Source organism: Idiotropiscis lumnitzeri, unplaced genomic scaffold (assembly GCF_059441095.1).
Source record: "Idiotropiscis lumnitzeri isolate Australia: NSW breed Sydney's pygmy pipehorse unplaced genomic scaffold, RoL_Ilum_1.0 HiC_scaffold_428, whole genome shotgun sequence".
Classification (NCBI taxonomy): Eukaryota; Metazoa; Chordata; class Actinopteri; order Syngnathiformes; family Syngnathidae; genus Idiotropiscis; species Idiotropiscis lumnitzeri.
Window position 1 is genome coordinate 10,001 of NW_028283965.1, and position 10,400 is coordinate 20,400.

The 10,400-nt window shown below is 53.7% G+C and overlaps 2 pseudogenes; both read right to left on the bottom strand.

The window, feature by feature from the left end:
- Positions 1-2,919, bottom strand: part of LOC148314118 (28S ribosomal RNA) — a 4,994-nt pseudogene extending 2,075 nt beyond the window's left edge.
- Positions 2,920-4,052: 1,133 nt separating this feature from the next.
- Positions 4,053-6,347, bottom strand: LOC148314119 (18S ribosomal RNA; annotated as a pseudogene).
- Positions 6,348-10,400: the final 4,053 nt, after the last annotated feature.

The window sequence follows — 10,400 nt, forward strand, 5'->3', positions numbered from 1 at the left end:
CACGCTTCCAGCAGGGAGATTGTGTAGGGGGCTAGGCCCACACGCTCTCCCGCCCGCCTTCAGCAAACATTGACACCCCTCGACCACGTTTTCACGGACCAGCAGGAACCACGAGACGCACACGATAGTCGTGGCGCTCTGCCGCAAATGGACATCCTATCGCAAGCCAAACTGTTTGCAGGAATGTCCGAATTGCGTTAAGCAGAAAAGAAAACTCTTCCTCGGGCGACTGCCAGCGGCTATGGTCTGGCTTTAATCACTTCGACCAAAAATTAGCCAAAGCCAATCGAGGGGGCCGGGACTGGTCTAGGAACAAAGTCCCCATTCCCTTTCGCCACACATAACTGCATTCGAGCTTGCTCTACATCTTTCATCTACGAGAACCCACAGACGGACTCGTGACACACACCACTCGCTCCCTGTGATCTCTCGATAGAGTATCCCACGTGTCTCGTCAGAAGAGGAATGTGTTTTTGATGTGTTCAGGCCACAGAGGACGCACCACTACACCGTAATTCAAATATGGTTGGTGCGTGTGAGATGCGACATGCGACAAGAGACACACACACTCCCGCAAGACAAGACACAGGGCTCTACGAAAGAGAGAGGTCTTTGCAATGCGCATCACATCCGTGAGTGTTAGAGGCTCTCGGAAAAAGGTGCGTTTGAACAGCGGCTCTGTGCAGTATGCTACTGCTTTCACAGTTGGCTTAGGATCGACTACCCCATGTTCAATCACTGTTGACATGGAACCCTGATCCAAACCTCACATCTCCAGGTTGTTCACCAGAGTACTTGCTACTACCACCAAGATCTGCAATACCGGCGGCTCCAGCCTGACTCACGTCTTGGCCTTCAACGCACACCGGCACGCCACCTTACTCGTCAGGGCATTGAGACTTATGGTTCTGGTCAAATCTTACTCAAGCCTTTACTGCCCTGACGGTCGTGCATCGGGGGAGAGCTTTAGTGCCATCCATTTTCAGGGTTGCTCGCTTCGGCAGGATTAGTTGTTACACACTACTTAGCGGGTGTCGACTTCCATGACCACCGTCCTGCTGTCTTCAGCCAGCAGCACCCTTCCAATGGTAACAAGAGATAGCTGTCACTTAGGCCCCTTAGCACAACGTTAGGTTCATCCCTCATTATCAGTCCTGCTTACCAGAACAGACCCACTGATACGACGGTATGATTCTTACTAGACCAGAGCACACACCCAGCGAACACGACCACCGTGAGGCAGCCGGTTCGCAATAGGAGCTAAGCCCCAGTGAGAGAGTTAACGTCCATCGAGACACACAGCCAATGGTATTGAGAACTTTGAGCATCGGCTAGGAATGCCAAAGATCTCGCCCATTTAAAGTTTGAGAATAGTTCGAGGATATTCCATCCCCGCGTGCCTCTAGTCATTCGCTTTACCGGACGAAACTCTCTTTACAATGCCTTTTGGGTGTGGCAACAAGCCTTTCGGAATTTTATCCGTCTACAGCTATCCTGAGAGAAACTTCAGGTGGAACCAGCTACTAGATAGTTCGATTGGTCTTTCGCCCCTATGCTCAACTGATACCATGGATTTGCACGTCACAACGGCTACGGGCCTCCACCCCAGTTTCCTGGGGCTTCGCCCTCGCCAAGCATAGTTCACTATCTTTCGGGTCATAGCATGCATGCTCCGCGGTGCTCACAAGGCACGACATTGCTGCCGCGCCGGACGCGAGCCCGGGGCTTGCTTGAGACGTTGGACTTAGCCTTTGAAGCCTCAGTCAGCCCAGCTGCCGAGCAATAAAGCCCATGGCTAGAGCCGCACCCCTCCCGTGAAGGAGAGGCACTTTTCCGACGGCAGACCCGAAGGTACCGCCGCCGCAACTTGCTTTCACTTTGCCTGCGGGTTTTGTGGGACCCTTAGACTTGCACACATGCTATACTCCTTGGCCCGTGTTTCGAGACGTGACCGATGGGGCTGGACTGATCACCACTCTGGTCGATGCTCGGCGGAGCCCACGAGGATAAGTGTGGATCAAACCGCCTGGGATACGCCAGCACCGGATGGCACTGGCGCGAACACCGACACAGACCAGAAAGCAGCTCGTCACAGGAGGATCATACCAGAACGCGCTTGGCTATATTACCGCCCGGCCCGCTAAAACCATGCAAGCCGAAGCGAGCTTGGTGCGGAACCGCAATCGGCAACACGCGCCTGTGGGTGACCTCATAACGTGCTGTGGTGGGCTTAGAAATGCTACGCAACTCGCGAGGTATGAACCCTCTGGCCTGCACGACACGGTCGACACCGAGCACCCCCTGCTCCCCGTGAGGAGAACAGAGTGGCGTAGCATCTAACATGCCGGGACTAGAAGGGAACCTTTCTCACGAGCCCGATCCGTCACACGAGGGCTTTGACACCCCCGGCTAGGAATATACTAGCATACAGCCTTCCAGACACCATTGGCTTATACTCTGAGCGGTTTCACGGTCTTTTGACTCTCTCTTCAGAGTGCTTTTCAACTTTCCCTCACGGTACTTGTTCGCTATCGGTTCTGTGGAAATATTTAGCCTTAGATCGAGTTTACGACCTGCTTAGCGCTGCATGTTCAAACAACGCGACTCTCAGGGAAAGAGGCCTTACCCATATTCGACTTTGACACGAGCCCACACGGGTCTTACACCCTCCATGGAGATTATCCCGCCGTTAGTTGGGACAGCCCATTCGTGGCTAACTTAGTGTTCTCGTGGTCGAAGGGTTTAAAAGCGACCTTTCCCTTAACGCAACATTCCGCCGCAGGCCGGGTGGCCTGGGAGGTTATGCGCTGGGCTCTATCCTTTTCGGTCGCCCCTACTAAGGATATCCCTGTTGGTTTCTTTTCCTCCGCTTACTGATATGCTTAAGTTCAGCGGGTAACCCCTCCTGAATCGAGGTGGTGAGTGAGTGTTTAGTTAGACAAGCTCATCTCTCTATCAACACAGCTGATTTCGCGTCATAATCGAGAGAGGAAAGGCACAGAGTAAACCAAGAATGTTCGGTTAGGGACTCAGACGCAGGCGCTTATTGTAAGCTCCACCATTTAGCTGTCATCACACCACTTGCCAGTTTTGATTTGCACAACCACGATATCACTCGGGATGCGCACTGACAAAACACTAGACATAACAGCGCCTTGATGTCTTTGTCCACAAAAGCCGTCTGGTTTCTGTTTGTGCCTTTTAATCTCCCTCTGCAATGACCCTACTATCGATCGTGTTTTTGAAAGACGAGAGTCATAACATAGCTTTTTTGGGCTGATGCGAACTTACATCCCTCCACCACGCGTTGTGCGCGCGGGAAGAGACTTGTCGTTCCCTAGCCTCAAAGAGTGATCGCACGGCCCTGGCCTACAATGCCAAAGCACACAGGAAAATTCCCGCGCGCTCCGGCAGAGGCACTCAGCCCAAGCAGGTATTTGTCGGACACAGCTGATGCTGATCCAAATAGACTTTGAGAATAACCCCTGGCACAGTGGAGAAGAACAGCAAAGTTCAACTCTGTGTGCGCAAGGGAATGTCACCACACTCGACCAGGAGTGCCCCACCGCGGGACTGACAAAGGTTACTAGCACGAGGAAGGATTCGGACCACAAGCAATAAGCCATTGGTAAAGCAAGGGCGAATATCCAACACTACTAGCTTTCACCAGTGTTGTATGTCTGTCACTGGATGGGGCGCAATGTGCATTCGACTTGTGAGTAGAAGATAGGGCACACTAGCAACGGCTGGCCCCGCTTCTCACACTTTGCTATGGTCTTCATAGCTTCCACAGACCAAGTGATCCACCGCTCAGAGTTGTATGGTGGATTAAACTTTATTAGCCAGTGTGTCGGTATCGGGGCGGAGGTTGCCCGCCGCCCCTTGAGACACGAGATGTATTTTTGTGATACCAGTTAGTTAGGCCTGAGATTTGTTTGTTTTTAACATCGTCCGTGCCCTGTAAGCAACGGCCAAGATGTGTACTTTTAAAATCCAAGAACAAAACTTTAGCAGTTTATGGTTTGTGTCTTTTTGCAGTTAAGCAAAACCAGTAATGATCCTTCCGCAGGTTCACCTACGGAAACCTTGTTACGACTTTTACTTCCTCTAAGTGCACCAGTTCGGACCTCTTTTCGTCGTAGCGTTTGCCCGAAGGCAACGCTCGCCAATCCAAGGCTCTCACTGGTACACCCAATCGGTAGTAGCGACGGGCGGTGTGTACAAAGGGCAGGGACTGAGTCACGGTGGGCTCAGTGACCCACCGCTACTAGGCATTCCTCGTTTGTGGGGAATAATTGCAAGCCCCAGGCCCAAGCACGCCAATCTCACACGCTAGGTGTGAGACACAATTGGAGGGCTTTCAGAGGGTTGCCCGCTACTCTCGTAGCAGGAAAAGAACCTGCTGTGCCCGGCATTGTAGCGCGCGTGCGGCCCAGAGCATCTAAGGGCATCACAGACCTGTTATTGCTCTCAGTCTCTGACGGCTTCAGAGCCGTTGATCCCTCTAAGAAGAGTTATAGCATAAGCGGCGGACTTGGAGTGTGAGGTCCGAGGCCTCTAGCACACAGGCCTGCGCGCACGAGCCCCCGCGACCAACCCACACGAGGCGGGCAGCCACAAGAACGTCGCACACACAAGGAACCCAATGCACCGAGTGCCAACGGTTCACGACTCACCGAGCAAGATCCAACCGACTAGTTAGCAGGGGAGAGTCTCGTTCGTTATCGGAATTAACCAGACAGATCACTCCACCAACTAAGAACGGCCATGCACCACCATCCACTGAATCGAGAAAGAGCTCTCAATCTGTCAATCATGCAAGAGTGCTGGCCTGGTGAGATGGCCCGTGTTGAGTCAAATTAAGCCGCAGGCTCCACGCCTGGTGGTGCCTTTCCGTCAATTCCTTTAAGTTTCAGCTTTGCAACCAGACTCCCCCCGGAACCCAGAGACTCTGGTTTCCCGTGAAAAAGGAGCTGCCCGCCGAGCCCGACAAAAAGGGTGCTCGCGCGGATTGGTGGTTGGCATCGTTTAGGGTTAGAACTAGGGCGGTATCTGATCGCCTTCGATCCTCTAACTTTCGTTCATGATTAATGAAAACATCCTTGGCAGACGCTTTCGCTTCAGGAGGTCTTGCGAAGGTCATAGAATTTCACCTCTCGCTCCGCAATACCAATGCCCTCGACAAGCCCTTTTAATCAGTACGTCGAGGCTGGCTTATACCACTGTAAAACTCTTAGCCAGCGCTCGACGTCGTCTTCCGACATGCCATGCAAAATCAAGTCAGTCCGTCAAGACTGTTCTCAGGGCACAAGGCCCATTACGACTGCTTTGAGCACTCTGATTTACTCAGGGTGACACTGAAAACCAGAGGACGACACCGACTGCCTCAAGCGGCGCTGGCAAGCCCACGAAGGGAACCTGTCGCTAGACCCGCAAGAGACGTTGCCGGGCGTCCTTAGAGGTAACCATTATGTACACAGGCGGGGAGGCTTGTCACGGACGGGAGCTTGTGAGAGACGAGCCACGACGCCGAGGAGCCAAACAGAAGTCTGACCCACGGGCCGCGAACCCGCCGAATTCCCACGCCCCAACGTCCACCTATCCAGCGCCTGGCACTGACATTCAACTGCGAGCCTTTTAACCGCAGCAACTTTAATAGATGCTGCTGAAGCTGGAATTACCGCGGCTGCTGGCACCAGACTTGCCCTTCAGTAGGTTCTCAACAGGTTGTTTAGAAAGTGCTCATTCCGATTGCGGGGCCCAGAAAGGGCGCCCGCATCGTTAGATTTCGTCACTACCTCCCCCAGTTGCTGGGATTGGGTAATTTGCGTGCCTGCTGCCGTCCTTGGACGTGGTAGCCGTCTCTCAGGCTGCCTCTCCGGAATCGAACCCTGATTCTCCGTTACCCGTCAAAGCCATCGGTCGCGTGTAGCGAGCGGTTGACAGCTGATAAGGCAGACACTCGAAAGTGGCAGCGCCGTCCCGCTCAAAAGAGGGGTACGTGCGCTCGTCAAAAGGTTATCCAGAGTCACCATAAAGCGAGCCAGACCAACGGCGCGCGCGAGCACGCACCGAAGATCCCCAGCAGTTTGGTCTAATAAAAGCACCCGTCAGGAGAAGAACGAGTCAGGCGACAAGCGCAAGTCCCGCCTCCCTTCAGGGCATAGTTGCATGTATTAGCTCTGGAATTACCACAGTTATCCAAGTAAGCAAGGACTGGCCCATTTGGACAAAGACTGATTTAATGAGCCGTCCGCGGTCTCGCCGTGTGAACACAGCTTGTACTTAGACATGCATGGCTTAATCTTTGAGACAAGCATATGACTACTGGCAGGATCAACCAGGGAGTTACAAACCAGAGTGAACTGATTTGTCTCTCGTTGTGTGAGACAGTGTGTGTGCAAAAGCACAGAGGAGAGTGGAGATCCCCTCTGCGCTCCGCAGTACATCTTATAACAGAAACAAAAAAACTTGCATTTTCGACTGAGAGAGAGTGTGTCTCTCTCTTTGCCTTCATGCCCGTCCGTGAGTGTGGAGCCCCCCTACTCCAACGCTCTCGTTTCACAATCATCAAACATAGGTTTCAGACAGTTTTTCATGTCTTTGCCTTGGGCGCGGCCACGAAGGGCACATCGCTCGTTAACAGTAAGCATCATCATCAGAACTTCAGAACAGTGCGCAGCACAACTCCACACAGTTAGTGTATGATAGCATAAGTGCAATTGTCTCCGGCCAAACCTCCCTGGGAGAGGGGCTAGTGTGCTATATCAGCGCCAGAGCGTGCACTCATTCTCTGCAAAGATTTCTCCATGCGAGTACCTCTCTGACGCAGCAAGCCAAGGCCGGACATACCAGGACGCTCGACTTTACTGTCACGTAAGTGCCTACGAGACTGCGAGCTCTGAACATTTTTTAAGCCACATCATTTGTATCTTTTTCATGCCGTCTGCCGCAGGGGAACAGGGACAGAGAGATATACACTAGTCGAGGCCGCGTGCTCCAGAATAGCCAGCACAGAACGACAACCACATTGCTCACTCTCCGTCTCAAGCCCCGAGAGGCCGTGCATATACCAGAAATCTCAACCTTGATGTCAGGTGAATGACCACAAGACTTTCAAGCCAACTTTTTGTATCTTTGCCGCATGGCGCCGGGAAGAGATATCGGTGGAGGTCTTTTGCACCTAGCCCGCACATCGACCACCACCATCACTCAACCCAATAACCTTCTGACTCGGGCAACAAGTGGGAAACGTCAGACTCTTTCCCCCGAACAGAACCTTGCAGGAACTGTTCGCCCATGTATAGTAAATCGACCCCCTACTTAGGGATGCGGCAGACCCAGCATAATATTTAAGTCGAGTTTTGGTCATTTCCCAGCGCGGCCGGGAAATGGCCAAAACTCAGACTTTTTCAGAGTGACGCCTCTCGGCTGTCACAGCTCATTTTGCTTCACTCTCGGGCCGCGCCCGAGAACGGAGCATTTTTCCACACAAAGTCTCTCGTGATCGAGAGTCAGTCAAACTGGTTTGTGTGAGCACTCACTTCCCGGGCCCGGCCCGAGGAAATACCAACTCCAGAGCCACAATACTGATGGAGCAACTTCTGCTCTCAATCCTTGCTCGCTTCCCGGGCCCGCCGGGGAACTACACAAGTCTTGAGCAGATTTGCTATCTTTGTCCTGCCCAGAGCCGGGGGCTCTCAGCTCCTCGTTCCTCGGGCGGGGCCGGGAACGAGGACTACCAAGAAGCATATTTTGCTCTTTGCCTTCCTGCCCAGAGCGATGCTGGCTGCTTTGATCTCCGTGTCCCCGCGCGAGGCGGGGACTTTGGCTCATCAACTCACACCACATCAGGGAGCAATGTGATCTGATTCCTTGCTGTTGTTCCCCGGCGGGGGCCGGGAAGCCAGCGTCATCACAAGCATATGTGTTGTGCAGAGGCTTGACTGAGAGCGCCCAGAGACGGGCTCAACTCCTCGTTCCTCGGGCGGGGCCGGGAACGAGAACTACCAACAACCATATTTTGCTCTTTGCCTGCCACACCACGGCGTGTGACTTTGAACTGCGCGTCCCCGCGCAAGGCGGGGACTTTGGTTCATCAACTCTCCATATCAGATAATCTACTCACTGTGATCTGACTCAGTGCTGTTCCCCGGCGGGGGCCGGGAAACTAGCGTCATCACAAGCATGTGAGTGCACATAGGCTTTGAGTGCAGAGGCTCGCTCACTCCCACCCCGGGCGGGGCCGGGGACTGAGTCCTTTCTGGTCCTGTTTGTTCACCACCAAGACTTCATCAAATTTGCTTTTTGCCTGCTCACATCCTCATTCCCCGGGCAGCGCCGGGGACGAGAGAGAGCTACTACTGACAAGCACACCTCAGACTTTGCCTGCCTTCCCGCGTCCCGCGCGAGGGAGGAACGGAGGATTCATTGATACCCATCAGAGCTGTGATGAGTAGTATCTCATTGACTCCAAAGCCCGCTCATTCCCGGGCGACGCCGGGAACGAGCTAACTTGCAGTCTTTGCCTGCCCACAGCGGGGCTAAGATAACATAACAGCCAATGCTTTCCTCTCCTCCGCGTCCCGCGCGGGAGACGAAGGATTTATTGATACTCATCAGAACTGTGCCAAGCCCAACAACAGTGGGATCTCTCTTCCAGCCTCTCCCGGCGTCACCCGGGAGAGGCTGGTCACAAGCATATGTTCAAGCAGACAGAGCAAGTCTCTGTTCATTCACTCCAAAGCACGCTCATCCCCGGGCTGCGCCGGGAACGAGATCAATTTCAGTCATTGCCTGCCCACAGCGGGGCTTTGATAACAGCTAAGCCAATGCTCTCCTCGCCTCCGCGTCTCGCGAAGGGGGCCGGAGTATATCTTGACACTCATCAGAACTGTGATGACTAGTATCTCATTGACTCCAAAGCCCGCGGCGCCGGGAACGAGCTAACTTGCAGTCTTTGCCTGCCCACAGCGGGGCTTTGATGACATAACAGCCAATGCTTTCCTCTCCTCCGCGTCCCGCGCGGGAGACGAAGGATTTAATGATACTCATCAGAACTGTGCCAAGCCCAACAACAGAGGGATTTCTCCTCCAGCCTCTCCCGGCGTCACCCGGGAGAGGCTGATCACAAGCATATGTTCAAGCACAGAGAGCAAGTCTTTGCTCATTCACTCCAAAGCCCGCTCATCCCCGGGCAGCGCCGGGAACGAGATTAATTTCAGTCTTTGCCTGCCCACAGCGGGGCTTTGATAACAGCTAAGCCAATGCTCTCCTCGCCTCCGCGTCTCGCGCGGGGGACGGAGTATATCTTGACACTCATCAGAACTGTGATGACTAGTATCTCATTGACTGCAAAGCCCGCTCATTCCCGGGCGGCGCCGGGAACGAGCTAACTTGCAGTCTTTGCCTGCCCACAGCGGGACTTGGATTAAAAACAACAGCCAAATGTGTCTAGTCCGCGTCCCGCGCGGGAAACAGAGCTTTCACAGATACTTACTCATCAGACAACTGTCACTGGGATTTACATCCCTAAGCTAGCTCTCTGTCTCTCCCCCGGCGCCGCCCGAGAGAGAGAGAGACAGACTGATCACCCAAGCATATGCTCAGTAGCAGAAAGCAAGTCTGCTTTCCAAAGTCCACACTCGTTCCTCGGGCGGCGCCGGGAACGACATAACTTTTAGTCTCTGCCTGCCAACAGCAGGACTTTGAAAACTTTATAACCAATGCTCTCCTCCTCCGCGTCCCGCGCGGGGAACGAAGGAGTTCGTCATACCAATCAGAGAACCGTCCCAAGCCCAACAACAGTGAGTGGGATCTCTCTCTCCCCCGGCGTCACGCGGGGGAGAGGATAGTCACAAGCATATGTTCAAGCACAGAGTCCAAGTCTTTGCTCACTCACTCCAAAGCCCGCTCATCCCCGGGCAGCGCCGGGAACGAGATTAATTTCAGTCTTTGCCTGCCCACAGCGGGGCTTTGATAACAGCTAAGCCAATGCTCTCCTCGCCTCCGCGTCTCGCGCGGGGGACGGAGTATATCTTGACACTCATCATAACTGTGATGACTAGTATCTCATTGACTCCAAAGCCCGCTCACTCCCGGGCGGCGCCGGGAACGACACAACTTTTAGTCTCTGCCTGCCCACAGCGGGACTTGGATTAAAAACAACAGCCAAATGTGTCTAGTCCGCGTCCCGCGCGGGAAACAGAGCTTTCACAGATACTTACTCATCAGACAACTGTCACTGGGATTTACATCCCTAAGCTAGCTCTCTGTCTCTCCCCCGGCGCCGCCCGAGAGAGAGAGAGAGAGACAGACTGATCACCCAAGCATATGCTCAGTAGCAGAAAGCAAGTCTGCTTTCCAAAGTCCACACTCGTTCCTCGGGCGGCGCCGGGAAC